The sequence below is a fragment of the Ictalurus punctatus genome, unplaced genomic scaffold (genome assembly GCF_001660625.3).
Source record: "Ictalurus punctatus breed USDA103 unplaced genomic scaffold, Coco_2.0 Super-Scaffold_100, whole genome shotgun sequence".
Taxonomy (NCBI): Eukaryota; Metazoa; Chordata; class Actinopteri; order Siluriformes; family Ictaluridae; genus Ictalurus; species Ictalurus punctatus.
Window position 1 is genome coordinate 3,832,456 of NW_026521086.1, and position 19,670 is coordinate 3,852,125.

Below are 19,670 nucleotides of genomic sequence, written 5' to 3' on the forward strand. Positions count from 1 at the left end.
CTGGGTTCGATTCCCGGCCAATGCACCGATTGTAACTTGGAGCGTCTCGTGGTATTTCATGGTAGTTGGCGGATAAGGAAGGAATCACCTACCTGAGAATGAGTTGGTCAACAGAATGTGCCATAGGCTTCTCTGCAGGCCTCCTACGACTCTTTCTGCTTCCCACTTGAGTTCTTAGTGCTCTCTTTGCTGTTTGTAAACACGTCAGCATGCAACAGGGCACGTTTGACCCGTGAACAGGGGCGAAAAGGTGAGAACATGCGGTCTCTCCGTGTCTGTCTCTTGTTAGCGACAAGCTAGCATGCAAACTGTGATGAGAGGTGTCCATTTTCCGCGATCAGCCATCTATATAGTCAATGTTTTATATTTAATAAGCAAATATGTCTATATGCTGATTGGTCTTAAGCAGCGTTGTCCAATCTTCAGCTTTTGGTTCCAATCTAGCAGGAGCCACACCTGATTCCAATTGATGGCTCCGCTGATCTTGGCTTTCAATAGACTAAAGTGTGGCTTCTGCTTGGTTAGAATGACAACCTGCAACCACACTGGCCCATTCTGGATAAGACTGGACAACCCTGATCTAAAGCAAATAACCACTGAGGTAAGTGCCACTTTGTGAGTTCTGAATCCGTCATGCCGGCTCGACGTCACTCGATGAACAGGGAAGGAACCGGGAGATGAGAAGACTTCCCACTGTTGACGAATGGCGATTTCAAGTTGAGGGTGCGTTTGCATTGCGTTTTCCCGCTTGGAGGTGGGGAATTACAAGTCGCAACCTCGTGTCAAGCGCATCATTACTCTTGTCTTCTTGATGAAGGAAAGAGCCAGGCTTCCACATTCAGTGGAAAAGCAGAGACTGCCCGTGATTTTGCAAGCAGCTGTTATCTGCCTTGCTACAAAAGCTCAATGGAAGGGAAACCGCTCCCAGTTGACCCGGCTTCAATTCTTGGCCCGTCCACGGGTTGTAGCTTGGAGCTTCTCCAGGTACTCTATGGTAGTTGGCACAAAAGGAAGGAATCACCTACCTGAGAATGAGTTGGTCAACAGAATGTGCCATAGGCTTCTCTGCAGGCCTCCTACGACTCTTTCTGCTTCCCACTTGAGTTCTTAGTGCTCTCTTTGCTGTTTGTAAACACGTCAGCATGCAACAGGGCACGTTTGACCCGTGAACAGGGGCGAAAAGGTGAGAACATGCGGTCTCTCCGTGTCTGTCTCTTGTTAGCGACAAGCTAGCATGCAAACTGTGATGAGAGGTGTCCATTTTCCGCGATCAGCCATCTATATAGTCAATGTTTTATATTTAATAAGCAAATATGTCTATATGCTGATTGGTCTTAAGCAGCGTTGTCCAATCTTCAGCTTTTGGTTCCAATCTAGCAGGAGCCACACCTGATTCCAATTGTTGGCTCCGCTGATCTTGGCTTTCAATAGACTAAAGTGTGGCTTCTGCTTGGTTAGAATGACAACCTGCAACCACACTGGCCCATTCTGGAGAAGACTGGACAACCCTGATCTAAAGCAAATAACCACTGAGGTAAGTGCCACATTGTGAGTTCTGAATCCGTCATGCCGGCTCGACGTCACTCGATGAACAGGGAAGGAACCGGGAGATGAGAAGACTTCCCACGGTTGAGGAATGGCAATTTCAGGTTGAGGGTGCGTTTGCTTTGCGTTTTCCCGCTTGGAGGTGGGGAATTACAAGTTGCAACCTCGTGTCAAGCGCATCAGTACTCTTGTCTTCTTGATGAAGGAAAGAGCCAGGCTTCCACATTCAGTGGAAAAGCAGAGACTGCCTGTGATTTTGCAAGCAGCTGTTATCTGCCTTGCTACAAAAGCTCAGTGGAAGGGAAACCGCTCCCAGTTGACCTGGGTTCGATTCCCGGGCAATGCACCGATTGTAACTTGGAGCGTCTCGTGGTATTTAATCTTAGTTGGCGGATAAGGAAGGAATCACCTACCTGAGAATGAGTTGGTCAACAGAATGTGCCATAGGCTTCTCTGCAGGCCTCCTACGACTCCTTCTGCTTCCCACTTGAGTTCTTAGTGCTCTCTTTGCTGTTTGTAAACACGTCAGCATGCAACAGGGCACGTTTGACCCGTGAACAGGGGCGAAAAGGTGAGAACATGCGGTCTCTCCGTGTCTGTCTCTTGTTAGCGACAAGCTAGCATGCAAACTGTGATGAGTGGTGTCCATTTTCCGCGATCAGCCATCTATATAGTCAATGTTTTATATTTAATAAGCAAATATGTCTATATGCTGATTGGTCTTAAGCAGCGTTGTCCAATCTTCAGCTTTTGGTTCCAATCTAGCAGGAGCCACACCTGATTCCAATTGTTGGCTCCGCTGATCTTGGCTTTCAATAGACTAAAGTGTGGCTTCTGCTTGGTTACAATGACAACCTGCAACCACACTGGCCCATTCTGGAGAAGACTGGACAACCCTGATCTAAAGCAAATAACCACTGAGGTAAGTGCCACTTTGTGAGTTCTGAATCCGTCATGCCGGCTCGACGTCACTCGATGAACAGGGAAGGAACCGGGAGATGAGAAGACTTCCCACGGTTGACGGAATGGCGAATTTCAGGTTGAGGGTGCGTTTGCATTTGCGTTTTCCCGCTTGGAGGTGGGGAATTACAAGTCGCAACCTCGTGTCAAGCGCATCATTACTCTTGTCTTCTTGATGAAGGAAAGAGCCAGGCTTCCACATTCAGTGGAAAAGCAGAGACTGCCCGTGATTTTGCAAGCAGCTGTTATCTGCCTTGCTACAAAAGCTCAATGGAAGGGAAACCGCTCCCAGTTGACCCTGGCTTCGATTCCTGGCCCAGTCACCGGATTGTAAGCTTGGAGCGTCTCCAGTGGTACTTCTATGGTAGTTGGCGACTAAAGGAAGGAATCACCTACCTGAGAATGAGTTGGTCAACAGAATGTGCCATAGGCTTCTCTGCAGGCCTCCTACGACTCTTTCTGCTTCCCACTTGAGTTCTTAGTGCTCTCTTTGCTGTTTGTAAACACGTCATTCATGCAACAGGGCACGTTTGACCCGTGAACAGGGGCGAAAAGGTGAGAACATGCGGTCTCTCCGTGTCTGTCTCTTGTTAGCGACAAGCTAGCATGCAAACTGTGATGAGAGGTGTCCATTTTCCGCGATCAGCCATCTATATAGTCAATGTTTTATATTTAATAAGCAAATATGTCTATATGCTGATTGGTCTTAAGCAGCGTTGTCCAATCTTCAGCTTTTGGTTCCAATCTAGCAGGAGCCACACCTGATTCCAATTGTTGGCTCCGCTGATCTTGGCTTTCAATAGACTAAAGTGTGGCTTCTGCTTGGTTAGAATGACAACCTGCAACCACACTGGCCCATTCTGGAGAAGACTGGACAACCCTGATCTAAAGCAAATAACCACTGAGGTAAGTGCCACATTTGTGAGTTCTGAATCCGTCATGCCGGCTCGACGTCACTCGATGAACAGGGAAGGAACCGGGAGATGAGAAGACTTCCCACGGTTGACGAATGGCAATTTCAAGTTGAGGGTGCGTTTGCTTTGCGTTTTCCCGCTTGGAGGTGGGGAATTACAAGTCGCAACCTCGTGTCAAGCGCATCAGTACTCTTGTCTTCTTGATGAAGGAAAGAGCCAGGCTTCCACATTCAGTGGAAAAGCAGAGACTGCCTGTGATTTTGCAAGCAGCTGTTATCTGCCTTGCTACAAAAGCTCAATGGAAGGGAAACCGCTCCCAGTTGACCTGGCTTCGATTCCTGGCCAATGCACCGGATTGTAGCTTGGAGCGTCTCAGTGGTACTTTCATGGTAGTTGGCGATAAAGGAAGGAATCACCTACCTGAGAATGAGTTGGTCAACAGAATGTGCCATAGGCTTCTCTGCAGGCCTCCTACGACTCTTTCTGCTTCCCACTTGAGTTCTTAGTGCTCTCTTTGCTGTTTGTAAACACGTCAGCATGCAACAGGGCACGTTTGACCCGTGAACAGGGGCGAAAAGGTGAGAACATGCGGTCTCTCCGTGTCTGTCTCTTGTTAGCGACAAGCTAGCATGCAAACTGTGATGAGAGGTGTCCATTTTCCGCGATCAGCCATCTATATAGTCAATGTTTTATATTTAATAAGCAAATATGTCTATATGCTGATTGGTCTTAAGCAGCGTTGTCCAATCTTCAGCTTTTGGTTCCAATCTAGCAGGAGCCACACCTGATTCCAATTGTTGGCTCCGCTGATCTTGGCTTTCAATAGACTAAAGTGTGGCTTCTGCTTGGTTAGAATGACAACCTGCAACCACACTGGCCCATTCTGGATAAGACTGGACAACCCTGATCTAAAGCAAATAACCACTGAGGTAAGTGCCACTTTGTGAGTTCTGAATCCGTCATGCCGGCTCGACGTCACTCGATGAACAGGGAAGGAACCGGGAGATGAGAAGACTTCCCACGGTTGACGGAATGGCGATTTCAGGTTGAGGGTGCGTTTGCTTTGCGTTTTCCCGCTTGGAGGTGGGGAATTACAAGTCGCAACCTCGTGTCAAGCGCATCATTACTCTTGTCTTCTTGATGAAGGAAAGAGCCAGGCTTCCACATTCAGTGGAAAAGCAGAGACTGCCCGTGATTTTGCAAGCAGCTGTTATCTGCCTTGCTACAAAAGCTCAATGGAAGGGAAACCGCTCCCAGTTGACCCGGCTTCAATTCTTGGCCCGTCCACGGGTTGTAGCTTGGAGCTTCTCCAGGTACTTTATGGTAGTTGGCACAAAAGGAAGGAATCACCTACCTGAGAATGAGTTGGTCAACAGAATGTGCCATAGGCTTCTCTGCAGGCCTCCTACGACTCTTTCTGCTTCCCACTTGAGTTCTTAGTGCTCTCTTTGCTGTTTGTAAACACGTCAGCATGCAACAGGGCACGTTTGACCCGTGAACAGGGGCGAAAAGGTGAGAACATGCGGTCTCTCCGTGTCTGTCTCTTGTTAGCGACAAGCTAGCATGCAAACTGTGATGAGAGGTGTCCATTTTCCGCGATCAGCCATCTATATAGTCAATGTTTTATATTTAATAAGCAAATATGTCTATATGCTGATTGGTCTTAAGCAGCGTTGTCCAATCTTCAGCTTTTGGTTCCAATCTAGCAGGAGCCACACCTGATTCCAATTGTTGGCTCCGCTGATCTTGGCTTTCAATAGACTAAAGTGTGGCTTCTGCTTGGTTAGAATGACAACCTGCAACCACACTGGCCCATTCTGGATAAGACTGGACAACCCTGATCTAAAGCAAATAACCACTGAGGTAAGTGCCACTTTGTGAGTTCTGAATCCGTCATGCCGGCTCGACGTCACTCGATGAACAGGGAAGGAACCGGGAGATGAGAAGACTTCCCACGGTTGACGGAATGGCAATTTCAGGTTGAGGGTGCGTTTGCATTTGCGTTTTCCCGCTTGGAGGTGGGGAATTACAAGTCGCAACCTCGTGTCAAGCGCATCATTACTCTTGTCTTCTTGATGAAGGAAAGAGCCAGGCTTCCACATTCAGTGGAAAAGCAGAGACTGCCCGTGATTTTGCAAGCAGCTGTTATCTGCCTTGCTACAAAAGCTCAATGGAAGGGAAACCGCTCCCAGTTGACCCTGGCTTCAATTCCTGGCCAGTCCACGGGTTGTAGCTTGGAGCTTCTCCAGGTACTCTATGGTAGTTGGCACATAAGGAAGGAATCACCTACCTGAGAATGAGTTGGTCAACAGAATGTGCCATAGGCTTCTCTGCAGGCCTCCTACGACTCTTTCTGCTTCCCACTTGAGTTCTTAGTGCTCTCTTTGCTGTTTGTAAACACGTCAGCATGCAACAGGGCACGTTTGACCCGTGAACAGGGGCGAAAAGGTGAGAACATGCGGTCTCTCCGTGTCTGTCTCTTGTTAGCGACAAGCTAGCATGCAAACTGTGATGAGAGGTGTCCATTTTCCGCGATCAGCCATCTATATAGTCAATGTTTTATATTTAATAAGCAAATATGTCTATATGCTGATTGGTCTTAAGCAGCGTTGTCCAATCTTCAGCTTTTGGTTCCAATCTAGCAGGAGCCACACCTGATTCCAATTGTTGGCTCCGCTGATCTTGGCTTTCAATAGACTAAAGTGTGGCTTCTGCTTGGTTAGAATGACAACCTGCAACCACACTGGCCCATTCTGGAGAAGACTGGACAACCCTGATCTAAAGCAAATAACCACTGAGGTAAGTGCCACATTGTGAGTTCTGAATCCGTCATGCCGGCTCGACGTCACTCGATGAACAGGGAAGGAACCGGGAGATGAGAAGACTTCCCACGGTTGAGGAATGGCGAATTTCAAGGTTGAGGGTGCGTTTGCTTTGCGTTTTCCCGCTTGGAGGTGGGGAATTACAAGTCGCAACCTCGTGTCAAGCGCATCAGTACTCTTGTCTTCTTGATGAAGGAAAGAGCCAGGCTTCCACATTCAGTGGAAAAGCAGAGACTGCCTGTGATTTTGCAAGCAGCTGTTATCTGCCTTGCTACAAAAGCTCAATGGAAGGGAAACCGCTCCCAGTTGACCCTGGGCTTCGATTCCTGGCCAATGCACCGGATTGTAAGCTTGGAGCGTCTCAGTGGTACTTTCATGGTAGTTGGCGATAAGGAAGGAATCACCTACCTGAGAATGAGTTGGTCAACAGAATGTGCCATAGGCTTCTCTGCAGGCCTCCTACGACTCTTTCTGCTTCCCACTTGAGTTCTTAGTGCTCTCTTTGCTGTTTGTAAACACGTCATTCATGCAACAGGGCACGTTTGACCCGTGAACAGGGGCGAAAAGGTGAGAACATGCGGTCTCTCCGTGTCTGTCTCTTGTTAGCGACAAGCTAGCATGCAAACTGTGATGAGAGGTGTCCATTTTCCGCGATCAGCCATCTATATAGTCAATGTTTTATATTTAATAAGCAAATATGTCTATATGCTGATTGGTCTTAAGCAGCGTTGTCCAATCTTCAGCTTTTGGTTCCAATCTAGCAGGAGCCACACCTGATTCCAATTGTTGGCTCCGCTGATCTTGGCTTTCAATAGACTAAAGTGTGGCTTCTGCTTGGTTAGAATGACAACCTGCAACCACACTGGCCCATTCTGGAGAAGACTGGACAACCCTGATCTAAAGCAAATAACCACTGAGGTAAGTGCCACTTTGTGAGTTCTGAATCCGTCATGCCGGCTCGACGTCACTCGATGAACAGGGAAGGAACCGGGAGATGAGAAGACTTCCCACGGTTGACGGAATGGCAATTTCAGGTTGAGGGTGCGTTTGCTTTGCGTTTTCCCGCTTGGAGGTGGGGAATTACAAGTTGCAACCTCGTGTCAAGCGCATCAGTACTCTTGTCTTCTTGATGAAGGAAAGAGCCAGGCTTCCACATTCAGTGGAAAAGCAGAGACTGCCTGTGATTTTGCAAGCAGCTGTTATCTGCCTTGCTACAAAAGCTCAGTGGAAGGGAAACCGCTCCCAGTTGACCTGGGTTCGATTCCCGGCCAATGCACCGATTGTAACTTGGAGCGTCTCGTGGTATTTAATCGTAGTTGGCGGATAAGGAAGGAATCACCTACCTGAGAATGAGTTGGTCAACAGAATGTGCCATAGGCTTCTCTGCAGGCCTCCTACGACTCCTTCTGCTTCCCACTTGAGTTCTTAGTGCTCTCTTTGCTGTTTGTAAACACGTCAGCATGCAACAGGGCACGTTTGACCCGTGAACAGGGGCGAAAAGGTGAGAACATGCGGTCTCTCCGTGTCTGTCTCTTGTTAGCGACAAGCTAGCATGCAAACTGTGATGAGAGGTGTCCATTTTCCGCGATCAGCCATCTATATAGTCAATGTTTTATATTTAATAAGCAAATATGTCTATATGCTGATTGGTCTTAAGCAGCGTTGTCCAATCTTCAGCTTTTGGTTCCAATCTAGCAGGAGCCACACCTGATTCCAATTGTTGGCTCCGCTGATCTTGGCTTTCAATAGACTAAAGTGTGGCTTCTGCTTGGTTACAATGACAACCTGCAACCACACTGGCCCATTCTGGAGAAGACTGGACAACCCTGATCTAAAGCAAATAACCACTGAGGTAAGTGCCACTTTGTGAGTTCTGAATCCGTCATGCCGGCTCGACGTCACTCGATGAACAGGGAAGGAACCGGGAGATGAGAAGACTTCCCACGGTTGAGGAATGGCAATTTCAGGTTGAGGGTGCGTTTGCTTTGCGTTTTCCCGCTTGGAGGTGGGGAATTACAAGTTGCAACCTCGTGTCAAGCGCATCAGTACTCTTGTCTTCTTGATGAAGGAAAGAGCCAGGCTTCCACATTCAGTGGAAAAGCAGAGACTGCCTGTGATTTTGCAAGCAGCTGTTATCTGCCTTGCTACAAAAGCTCAGTGGAAGGGAAACCGCTCCCAGTTGACCTGGGTTCGATTCCCGGCCAATGCACCGATTGTAACTTGGAGCGTCTCGTGGTATTTCATGGTAGTTGGCGGATAAGGAAGGAATCACCTACCTGAGAATGAGTTGGTCAACAGAATGTGCCATAGGCTTCTCTGCAGGCCTCCTACGACTCCTTCTGCTTCCCACTTGAGTTCTTAGTGCTCTCTTTGCTGTTTGTAAACACGTCATTATGCAACAGGGCACGTTTGACCCGTGAACAGGGGCGAAAAGGTGAGAACATGCGGTCTCTCCGTGTCTGTCTCTTGTTAGCGACAAGCTAGCATGCAAACTGTGATGAGAGGTGTCCATTTTCCGCGATCAGCCATCTATATAGTCAATGTTTTATATTTAATAAGCAAATATGTCTATATGCTGATTGGTCATAAGCAGCGTTGTCCAATCTTCAGCTTTTGGTTCCAATCTAGCAGGAGCCACACCTGATTCCAATTGTTGGCTCCGCTGATCTTGGCTTTCAATAGACTAAAGTGTGGCTTCTGCTTGGTTAGAATGACAACCTGCAACCACACTGGCCCATTCTGGAGAAGACTGGACAACCCTGATCTAAAGCAAATAACCACTGAGGTAAGTGCCACATTGTGAGTTCTGAATCCGTCATGCCGGCTCGACGTCACTCGATGAACAGGGAAGGAACCGGGAGATGAGAAGACTTCCCACGGTTGAGGAATGGCAATTTCAGGTTGAGGTTGCGTTTGCTTTGCGTTTTCCCGCTTGGAGGTGGGGAATTACAAGTTGCAACCTCGTGTCAAGCGCATCAGTACTCTTGTCTTCTTGATGAAGTAAAGAGCCAGGCTTCCACATTCAGTGGAAAAGCAGAGACTGCCTGTGATTTTGCAAGCAGCTGTTATCTGCCTTGCTACAAAAGCTCAGTGGAAGGGAAACCGCTCCCAGTTGACCTGGGTTCGATTCCCGGCCAATGCACCGATTGTAACTTGGAGCGTCTCGTGGTATTTCATGGTAGTTGGCGGATAAGGAAGGAATCACCTACCTGAGAATGAGTTGGTCAACAGAATGTGCCATAGGCTTCTCTGCAGGCCTCCTACGACTCTTTCTGCTTCCCACTTGAGTTTTTAGTGCTCTCTTTGCTGTTTGTAAACACGTCAGCATGCAACAGGGCACGTTTGACCCGTGAACAGGGGCGAAAAGGTGAGAACATGCGGTCTCTCCGTGTCTGTCTCTTGTTAGCGACAAGCTAGCATGCAAACTGTGATGAGAGGTGTCCATTTTCCGCGATCAGCCATCTATATAGTCAATGTTTTATATTTAATAAGCAAATATGTCTATATGCTGATTGGTCTTAAGCAGCGTTGTCCAATCTTCAGCTTTTGGTTCCAATCTAGCAGGAGCCACACCTGATTCCAATTGTTGGCTCCGCTGATCTTGGCTTTCAATAGACTAAAGTCTGGCTTCTGCTTGGTTAGAATGACAACCTGCAACCACACTGGCCCATTCTGGATAAGACTGGACAACCCTGATCTAAAGCAAATAACCACTGAGGTAAGTGCCACTTTGTGAGTTCTGAATCCGTCATGCCGGCTCGACGTCACTCGATGAACAGGGAAGGAACCGGGAGATGAGAAGACTTCCCACGGTTGAGGAATGGCAATTTCAGGTTGAGGGTGCGTTTGCTTTGCGTTTTCCCGCTTGGAGGTGGGGAATTACAAGTCGCGACCTCGTGTCAAGCGCATCAGTACTCTTGTCTTCTTGATGAAGGAAAGAGCCAGGCTTCCACATTCAGTGGAAAAGCAGAGACTGCCGGTGATTTTGCAAGCAGCTGTTATCTGCCTTGCTACAAAAGCTCAATGGAAGGGAAACCGCTCCCAGTTGACCCGGCTTCAATTCTTGGCCCGTCCACGGGTTGTAGCTTGGAGCTTCTCCAGGTACTTTATGGTAGTTGGCACAAAAGGAAGGAATCACCTACCTGAGAATGAGTTGGTCAACAGAATGTGCCATAGGCTTCTCTGCAGGCCTCCTACGACTCTTTCTGCTTCCCACTTGAGTTCTTAGTGCTCTCTTTGCTGTTTGTAAACACGTCAGCATGCAACAGGGCACGTTTGACCCGTGAACAGGGGCGAAAAGGTGAGAACATGCGGTCTCTCCGTGTCTGTCTCTTGTTAGCGACAAGCTAGCATGCAAACTGTGATGAGAGGTGTCCATTTTCCGCGATCAGCCATCTATATAGTCAATGTTTTATATTTAATAAGCAAATATGTCTATATGCTGATTGGTCTTAAGCAGCGTTGTCCAATCTTCAGCTTTTGGTTCCAATCTAGCAGGAGCCACACCTGATTCCAATTGTTGGCTCCGCTGATCTTGGCTTTCAATAGACTAAAGTGTGGCTTCTGCTTGGTTAGAATGACAACCTGCAACCACACTGGCCCATTCTGGAGAAGACTGGACAACCCTGATCTAAAGCAAATAACCACTGAGGTAAGTGCCACTTTGTGAGTTCTGAATCCGTCATGCCGGCTCGACGTCACTCGATGAACAGGGAAGGAACCGGGAGATGAGAAGACTTCCCACTGTTGACGAATGGCGATTTCAAGTTGAGGGTGCGTTTGCATTGCGTTTTCCCGCTTGGAGGTGGGGAATTACAAGTCGCAACCTCGTGTCAAGCGCATCATTACTCTTGTCTTCTTGATGAAGGAAAGAGCCAGGCTTCCACATTCAGTGGAAAAGCAGAGACTGCCCGTGATTTTGCAAGCAGCTGTTATCTGCCTTGCTACAAAAGCTCAATGGAAGGGAAACCGCTCCCAGTTGACCCGGCTTCAATTCTTGGCCCGTCCACGGGTTGTAGCTTGGAGCTTCTCCAGGTACTCTATGGTAGTTGGCACAAAAGGAAGGAATCACCTACCTGAGAATGAGTTGGTCAACAGAATGTGCCATAGGCTTCTCTGCAGGCCTCCTACGACTCTTTCTGCTTCCCACTTGAGTTCTTAGTGCTCTCTTTGCTGTTTGTAAACACGTCAGCATGCAACAGGGCACGTTTGACCCGTGAACAGGGGCGAAAAGGTGAGAACATGCGGTCTCTCCGTGTCTGTCTCTTGTTAGCGACAAGCTAGCATGCAAACTGTGATGAGAGGTGTCCATTTTCCGCGATCAGCCATCTATATAGTCAATGTTTTATATTTAATAAGCAAATATGTCTATATGCTGATTGGTCTTAAGCAGCGTTGTCCAATCTTCAGCTTTTGGTTCCAATCTAGCAGGAGCCACACCTGATTCCAATTGTTGGCTCCGCTGATCTTGGCTTTCAATAGACTAAAGTGTGGCTTCTGCTTGGTTAGAATGACAACCTGCAACCACACTGGCCCATTCTGGAGAAGACTGGACAACCCTGATCTAAAGCAAATAACCACTGAGGTAAGTGCCACATTGTGAGTTCTGAATCCGTCATGCCGGCTCGACGTCACTCGATGAACAGGGAAGGAACCGGGAGATGAGAAGACTTCCCACGGTTGACGAATGGCGATTTCAAGTTGAGGGTGCGTTTGCTTTGCGTTTTCCCGCTTGGAGGTGGGGAATTACAAGTCGCAACCTCGTGTCAAGCGCATCAGTACTCTTGTCTTCTTGATGAAGGAAAGAGCCAGGCTTCCACATTCAGTGGAAAAGCAGAGACTGCCTGTGATTTTGCAAGCAGCTGTTATCTGCCTTGCTACAAAAGCTCAATGGAAGGGAAACCGCTCCCAGTTGACCCGGCTTCAATTCTTGGCCCGTCCACGGGTTGTAGCTTGGAGCTTCTCCAGGTACTTTATGGTAGTTGGCACAAAAGGAAGGAATCACCTACCTGAGAATGAGTTGGTCAACAGAATGTGCCATAGGCTTCTCTGCAGGCCTCCTACGACTCTTTCTGCTTCCCACTTGAGTTCTTAGTGCTCTCTTTGCTGTTTGTAAACACGTCAGCATGCAACAGGGCACGTTTGACCCGTGAACAGGGGCGAAAAGGTGAGAACATGCGGTCTCTCCGTGTCTGTCTCTTGTTAGCGACAAGCTAGCATGCAAACTGTGATGAGAGGTGTCCATTTTCCGCGATCAGCCATCTATATAGTCAATGTTTTATATTTAATAAGCAAATATGTCTATATGCTGATTGGTCTTAAGCAGCGTTGTCCAATCTTCAGCTTTTGGTTCCAATCTAGCAGGAGCCACACCTGATTCCAATTGATGGCTCCGCTGATCTTGGCTTTCAATAGACTAAAGTGTGGCTTCTGCTTGGTTAGAATGACAACCTGCAACCACACTGGCCCATTCTGGAGACGACTGGACAACCCTGATCTAAAGCAAATAACCACTGAGGTAAGTGCCACTTTGTGAGTTCTGAATCCGTCATGCCGGCTCGACGTCACTCGATGAACAGGGAAGGAACCGGGAGATGAGAAGACTTCCCACGGTTGACGAATGGCGATTTCAAGTTGAGGGTGCGTTTGCTTTGCGTTTTCCCGCTTGGAGGTGGGGAATTACAAGTCGCAACCTCGTGTCAAGCGCATCAGTACTCTTGTCTTCTTGATGAAGGAAAGAGCCAGGCTTCCACATTCAGTGGAAAAGCAGAGACTGCCTGTGATTTTGCAAGCAGCTGTTATCTGCCTTGCTACAAAAGCTCAGTGGAAGGGAAACCGCTCCCAGTTGACCTGGGTTCGATTCCCGGCCAATGCACCGATTGTAACTTGGAGCGTCTCGTGGTATTTCATGGTAGTTGGCGGATAAGGAAGGAATCACCTACCTGAGAATGAGTTGGTCAACAGAATGTGCCATAGGCTTCTCTGCAGGCCTCCTACGACTCTTTCTGCTTCCCACTTGAGTTCTTAGTGCTCTCTTTGCTGTTTGTAAACACGTCAGCATGCAACAGGGCACGTTTGACCCGTGAACAGGGGCGAAAAGGTGAGAACATGCGGTCTCTCCGTGTCTGTCTCTTGTTAGCGACAAGCTAGCATGCAAACTGTGATGAGAGGTGTCCATTTTCCGCGATCAGCCATCTATATAGTCAATGTTTTATATTTAATAAGCAAATATGTCTATATGCTGATTGGTCTTAAGCAGCGTTGTCCAATCTTCAGCTTTTGGTTCCAATCAAGCAGGAGCCACACCTGATTCCAATTGTTGGCTCCGCTGATCTTGGCTTTCAATAGACTAAAGTGTGGCTTCTGCTTGGTTAGAATGACAACCTGCAACCACACTGGCCCATTCTGGATAAGACTGGACAACCCTGATCTAAAGCAAATAACCACTGAGGTAAGTGCCACTTTGTGAGTTCTGAATCCGTCATGCCGGCTCGACATCACTCGATGAACAGGGAAGGAACCGGGAGATGAGAAGACTTCCCACTGTTGACGAATGGCGATTTCAAGTTGAGGGTGCGTTTGCATTGTGTTTTCCCGCTTGGAGGTGGGGAATTACAAGTCGCAACCTCGTGTCAAGCGCATCATTACTCTTGTCTTCTTGATGAAGGAAAGAGCCAGGCTTCCACATTCAGTGGAAAAGCAGAGACTGCCCGTGATTTTGCAAGCAGCTGTTATCTGCCTTGCTACAAAAGCTCAATGGAAGGGAAACCGCTCCCAGTTGACCCGGCTTCAATTCTTGGCCCGTCCACGGGTTGTAGCTTGGAGCTTCTCCAGGTACTCTATGGTAGTTGGCACAAAAGGAAGGAATCACCTACCTGAGAATGAGTTGGTCAACAGAATGTGCCATAGGCTTCTCTGCAGGCCTCCTACGACTCTTTCTGCTTCCCACTTGAGTTCTTAGTGCTCTCTTTGCTGTTTGTAAACACGTCAGCATGCAACAGGGCACGTTTGACCCGTGAACAGGGGCGAAAAGGTGAGAACATGCGGTCTCTCCGTGTCTGTCTCTTGTTAGCGACAAGCTAGCATGCAAACTGTGATGAGAGGTGTCCATTTTCCGCGATCAGCCATCTATATAGTCAATGTTTTATATTTAATAAGCAAATATGTCTATATGCTGATTGGTCTTAAGCAGCGTTGTCCAATCTTCAGCTTTTGGTTCCAATCTAGCAGGAGCCACACCTGATTCCAATTGTTGGCTCCGCTGATCTTGGCTTTCAATAGACTAAAGTGTGGCTTCTGCTTGGTTAGAATGACAACCTGCAACCACACTGGCCCATTCTGGAGAAGACTGGACAACCCTGATCTAAAGCAAATAACCACTGAGGTAAGTGCCACATTGTGAGTTCTGAATCCGTCATGCCGGCTCGACGTCACTCGATGAACAGGGAAGGAACCGGGAGATGAGAAGACTTCCCACGGTTGAGGAATGGCAATTTCAGGTTGAGGGTGCGTTTGCTTTGCGTTTTCCCGCTTGGAGGTGGGGAATTACAAGTTGCAACCTCGTGTCAAGCGCATCAGTACTCTTGTCTTCTTGATGAAGGAAAGAGCCAGGCTTCCACATTCAGTGGAAAAGCAGAGACTGCCTGTGATTTTGCAAGCAGCTGTTATCTGCCTTGCTACAAAAGCTCAGTGGAAGGGAAACCGCTCCCAGTTGACCTGGGTTCGATTCCCGGGCAATGCACCGATTGTAACTTGGAGCGTCTCGTGGTATTTAATCTTAGTTGGCGGATAAGGAAGGAATCACCTACCTGAGAATGAGTTGGTCAACAGAATGTGCCATAGGCTTCTCTGCAGGCCTCCTACGACTCCTTCTGCTTCCCACTTGAGTTCTTAGTGCTCTCTTTGCTGTTTGTAAACACGTCAGCATGCAACAGGGCACGTTTGACCCGTGAACAGGGGCGAAAAGGTGAGAACATGCGGTCTCTCCGTGTCTGTCTCTTGTTAGCGACAAGCTAGCATGCAAACTGTGATGAGAGGTGTCCATTTTCCGCGATCAGCCATCTATATAGTCAATGTTTTATATTTAATAAGCAAATATGTCTATATGCTGATTGGTCTTAAGCAGCGTTGTCCAATCTTCAGCTTTTGGTTCCAATCTAGCAGGAGCCACACCTGATTCCAATTGTTGGCTCCGCTGATCTTGGCTTTCAATAGACTAAAGTGTGGCTTCTGCTTGGTTACAATGACAACCTGCAACCACACTGGCCCATTCTGGAGAAGACTGGACAACCCTGATCTAAAGCAAATAACCACTGAGGTAAGTGCCACTTTGTGAGTTCTGAATCCGTCATGCCGGCTCGACGTCACTCGATGAACAGGGAAGGAACCGGGAGATGAGAAGACTTCCCACGGTTGAGGAATGGCAATTTCAGGTTGAGGGTGCGTTTGCTTTGCGTTTTCCCGCTTGGAGGTGGGGAATTACAAGTTGCAACCTCGTGTCAAGCGCATCAGTACTCTTGTCTTCTTGATGAAGGAAAGAGCCAGGCTTCCACATTCAGTGGAAAAGCAGAGACTGCCTGTGATTTTGCAAGCAGCTGTTATCTGCCTTGCTACAAAAGCTCAGTGGAAGGGAAACCGCTCCCAGTTGACCTGGGTTCGATTCCCGGCCAATGCACCGATTGTAACTTGGAGCGTCTCGTGGTATTTCATGGTAGTTGGCGGATAAGGAAGGAATCACCTACCTGAGAATGAGTTGGTCAACAGAATGTGCCATAGGCTTCTCTGCAGGCCTCCTACGACTCCTTCTGCTTCCCACTTGAGTTCTTAGTGCTCTCTTTGCTGTTTGTAAACACGTCATTATGCAACAGGGCACGTTTGACCCGTGAACAGGGGCGAAAAGGTGAGAACATGCGGTCTCTCCGTGTCTGTCTCTTGTTAGCGACAAGCTAGCATGCAAACTGTGATGAGAGGTGTCCATTTTCCGCGATCAGCCATCTATATAGTCAATGTTTTATATTTAATAAGCAAATATGTCTATATGCTGATTGGTCATAAGCAGCGTTGTCCAATCTTCAGCTTTTGGTTCCAATCTAGCAGGAGCCACACCTGATTCCAATTGTTGGCTCCGCTGATCTTGGCTTTCAATAGACTAAGTCTGGCTTCTGCTTGGTTAGAATGACAACCTGCAACCACACTGGCCCATTCTGGATAAGACTGGACAACCCTGATCTAAAGCAAATAACCACTGAGGTAAGTGCCACTTTGTGAGTTCTGAATCCGTCATGCCGGCTCGACGTCACTCGATGAACAGGGAAGGAACCGGGAGATGAGAAGACTTCCCACGGTTGAGGAATGGCAATTTCAGGTTGAGGGTGCGTTTGCTTTGCGTTTTCCCGCTTGGAGGTGGGGAATTACAAGTCGCGACCTCGTGTCAAGCGCATCAGTACTCTTGTCTTCTTGATGAAGGAAAGAGCCAGGCTTCCACATTCAGTGGAAAAGCAGAGACTGCCGGTGATTTTGCAAGCAGCTGTTATCTGCCTTGCTACAAAAGCTCAATGGAAGGGAAACCGCTCCCAGTTGACCCGGCTTCAATTCTTGGCCCGTCCACGGGTTGTAGCTTGGAGCTTCTCCAGGTACTTTATGGTAGTTGGCACAAAAGGAAGGAATCACCTACCTGAGAATGAGTTGGTCAACAGAATGTGCCATAGGCTTCTCTGCAGGCCTCCTACGACTCTTTCTGCTTCCCACTTGAGTTCTTAGTGCTCTCTTTGCTGTTTGTAAACACGTCAGCATGCAACAGGGCACGTTTGACCCGTGAACAGGGGCGAAAAGGTGAGAACATGCGGTCTCTCCGTGTCTGTCTCTTGTTAGCGACAAGCTAGCATGCAAACTGTGATGAGAGGTGTCCATTTTCCGCGATCAGCCATCTATATAGTCAATGTTTTATATTTAATAAGCAAATATGTCTATATGCTGATTGGTCTTAAGCAGCGTTGTCCAATCTTCAGCTTTTGGTTCCAATCTAGCAGGAGCCACACCTGATTCCAATTGTTGGCTCCGCTGATCTTGGCTTTCAATAGACTAAAGTGTGGCTTCTGCTTGGTTAGAATGACAACCTGCAACCACACTGGCCCATTCTGGAGAAGACTGGACAACCCTGATCTAAAGCAAATAACCACTGAGGTAAGTGCCACTTTGTGAGTTCTGAATCCGTCATGCCGGCTCGACGTCACTCGATGAACAGGGAAGGAACCGGGAGATGAGAAGACTTCCCACTGTTGACGAATGGCGATTTCAAGTTGAGGGTGCGTTTGCATTGCGTTTTCCCGCTTGGAGGTGGGGAATTACAAGTCGCAACCTCGTGTCAAGCGCATCATTACTCTTGTCTTCTTGATGAAGGAAAGAGCCAGGCTTCCACATTCAGTGGAAAAGCAGAGACTGCCCGTGATTTTGCAAGCAGCTGTTATCTGCCTTGCTACAAAAGCTCAATGGAAGGGAAACTGCTCCCAGTTGACCCGGCTTCAATTCTTGGCCCGTCCACGGGTTGTAGCTTGGAGCTTCTCCAGGTACTCTATGGTAGTTGGCACAAAAGGAAGGAATCACCTACCTGAGAATGAGTTGGTCAACAGAATGTGCCATAGGCTTCTCTGCAGGCCTCCTACGACTCTTTCTGCTTCCCACTTGAGTTCTTAGTGCTCTCTTTGCTGTTTGTAAACACGTCAGCATGCAACAGGGCACGTTTGACCCGTGAACAGGGGCGAAAAGGTGAGAACATGCGGTCTCTCCGTGTCTGTCTCTTGTTAGCGACAAGCTAGCATGCAAACTGTGATGAGAGGTGTCCATTTTCCGCGATCAGCCATCTATATAGTCAATGTTTTATATTTAATAAGCAAATATGTCTATATGCTGATTGGTCTTAAGCAGCGTTGTCCAATCTTCAGCTTTTGGTTCCAATTTAGCAGGAGCCACACCTGATTCCAATTGTTGGCTCCGCTGATCTTGGCTTTCAATAGACTAAAGTGTGGCTTCTGCTTGGTTACAATGACAACCTGCAACCACACTGGCCCATTCTGGAGAAGACTGGACAACCCTGATCTAAAGCAAATAACCACTGAGGTAAGTGCCACATTGTGAGTTCTGAATCCGTCATGCCGGCTCGACGTCACTCGATGAACAGGGAAGGAACCGGGAGATGAGAAGACTTCCCACGGTTGACGAATGGCGATTTCAAGTTGAGGGTGCGTTTGCTTTGCGTTTTCCCGCTTGGAGGTGGGGAATTACAAGTCGCAACCTCGTGTCAAGCGCATCAGTACTCTTGTCTTCTTGATGAAGGAAAGAGCCAGGCTTCCACATTCAGTGGAAAAGCAGAGACTGCCCGTGATTTTGCAAGCAGCTGTTATCTGCCTTGCTACAAAAGCTCAATGGAAGGGAAACCGCTCCCAGTTGACCCGGCTTCAATTCTTGGCCCGTCCACGGGTTGTAGCTTGGAGCTTCTCCAGGTACTTTATGGTAGTTGGCACAAAAGGAAGGAATCACCTACCTGAGAATGAGTTGGTCAACAGAATGTGCCATAGGCTTCTCTGCAGGCCTCCTACGACTCTTTCTGCTTCCCACTTGAGTTCTTAGTGCTCTCTTTGCTGTTTGTAAACACGTCAGCATGCAACAGGGCACGTTTGACCCGTGAACAGGGGCGAAAAGGTGAGAACATGCGGTCTCTCCGTGTCTGTCTCTTGTTAGCGACAAGCTAGCATGCAAACTGTGATGAGAGGTGTCCATTTTCCGCGATCAGCCATCTATATAGTCAATGTTTTATATTTAATAAGCAAATATGTCTATATGCTGATTGGTCTTAAGCAGCGTTGTCCAATCTTCAGCTTTTGGTTCCAATCTAGCAGGAGCCACACCTGATTCCAATTGTTGGCTCCGCTGATCTTGGCTTTCAATAGACTAAAGTGTGGCTTCTGCTTGGTTAGAATGACAACCTGCAACCACACTGGCCCATTCTGGAGAAGACTGGACAACCCTGATCTAAAGCAAATAACCACTGAGGTAAGTGCCACTTTGTGAGTTCTGAATCCGTCATGCCGGCTCGACGTCACTCGATGAACAGGGAAGGAACCGGGAGATGAGAAGACTTCCCACGGTTGAGGAATGGCGATTTCAAGTTGAGGGTGCGTTTGCTTTGCGTTTTCCCGCTTGGAGGTGGGGAATTACAAGTCGCAACCTCGTGTCAAGCGCATCAGTACTCTTGTCTTCTTGATGAAGGAAAGAGCCAGGCTTCCACATTCAGTGGAAAAGCAGAGACTGCCCGTGATTTTGCAAGCAGCTGTTATCTGCCTTGCTACAAAAGCTCAATGGAAGGGAAACCGCTCCCAGTTGACCCGGCTTCAATTCTTGGCCCGTCCACGGGTTGTAGCTTGGAGCTTCTCCA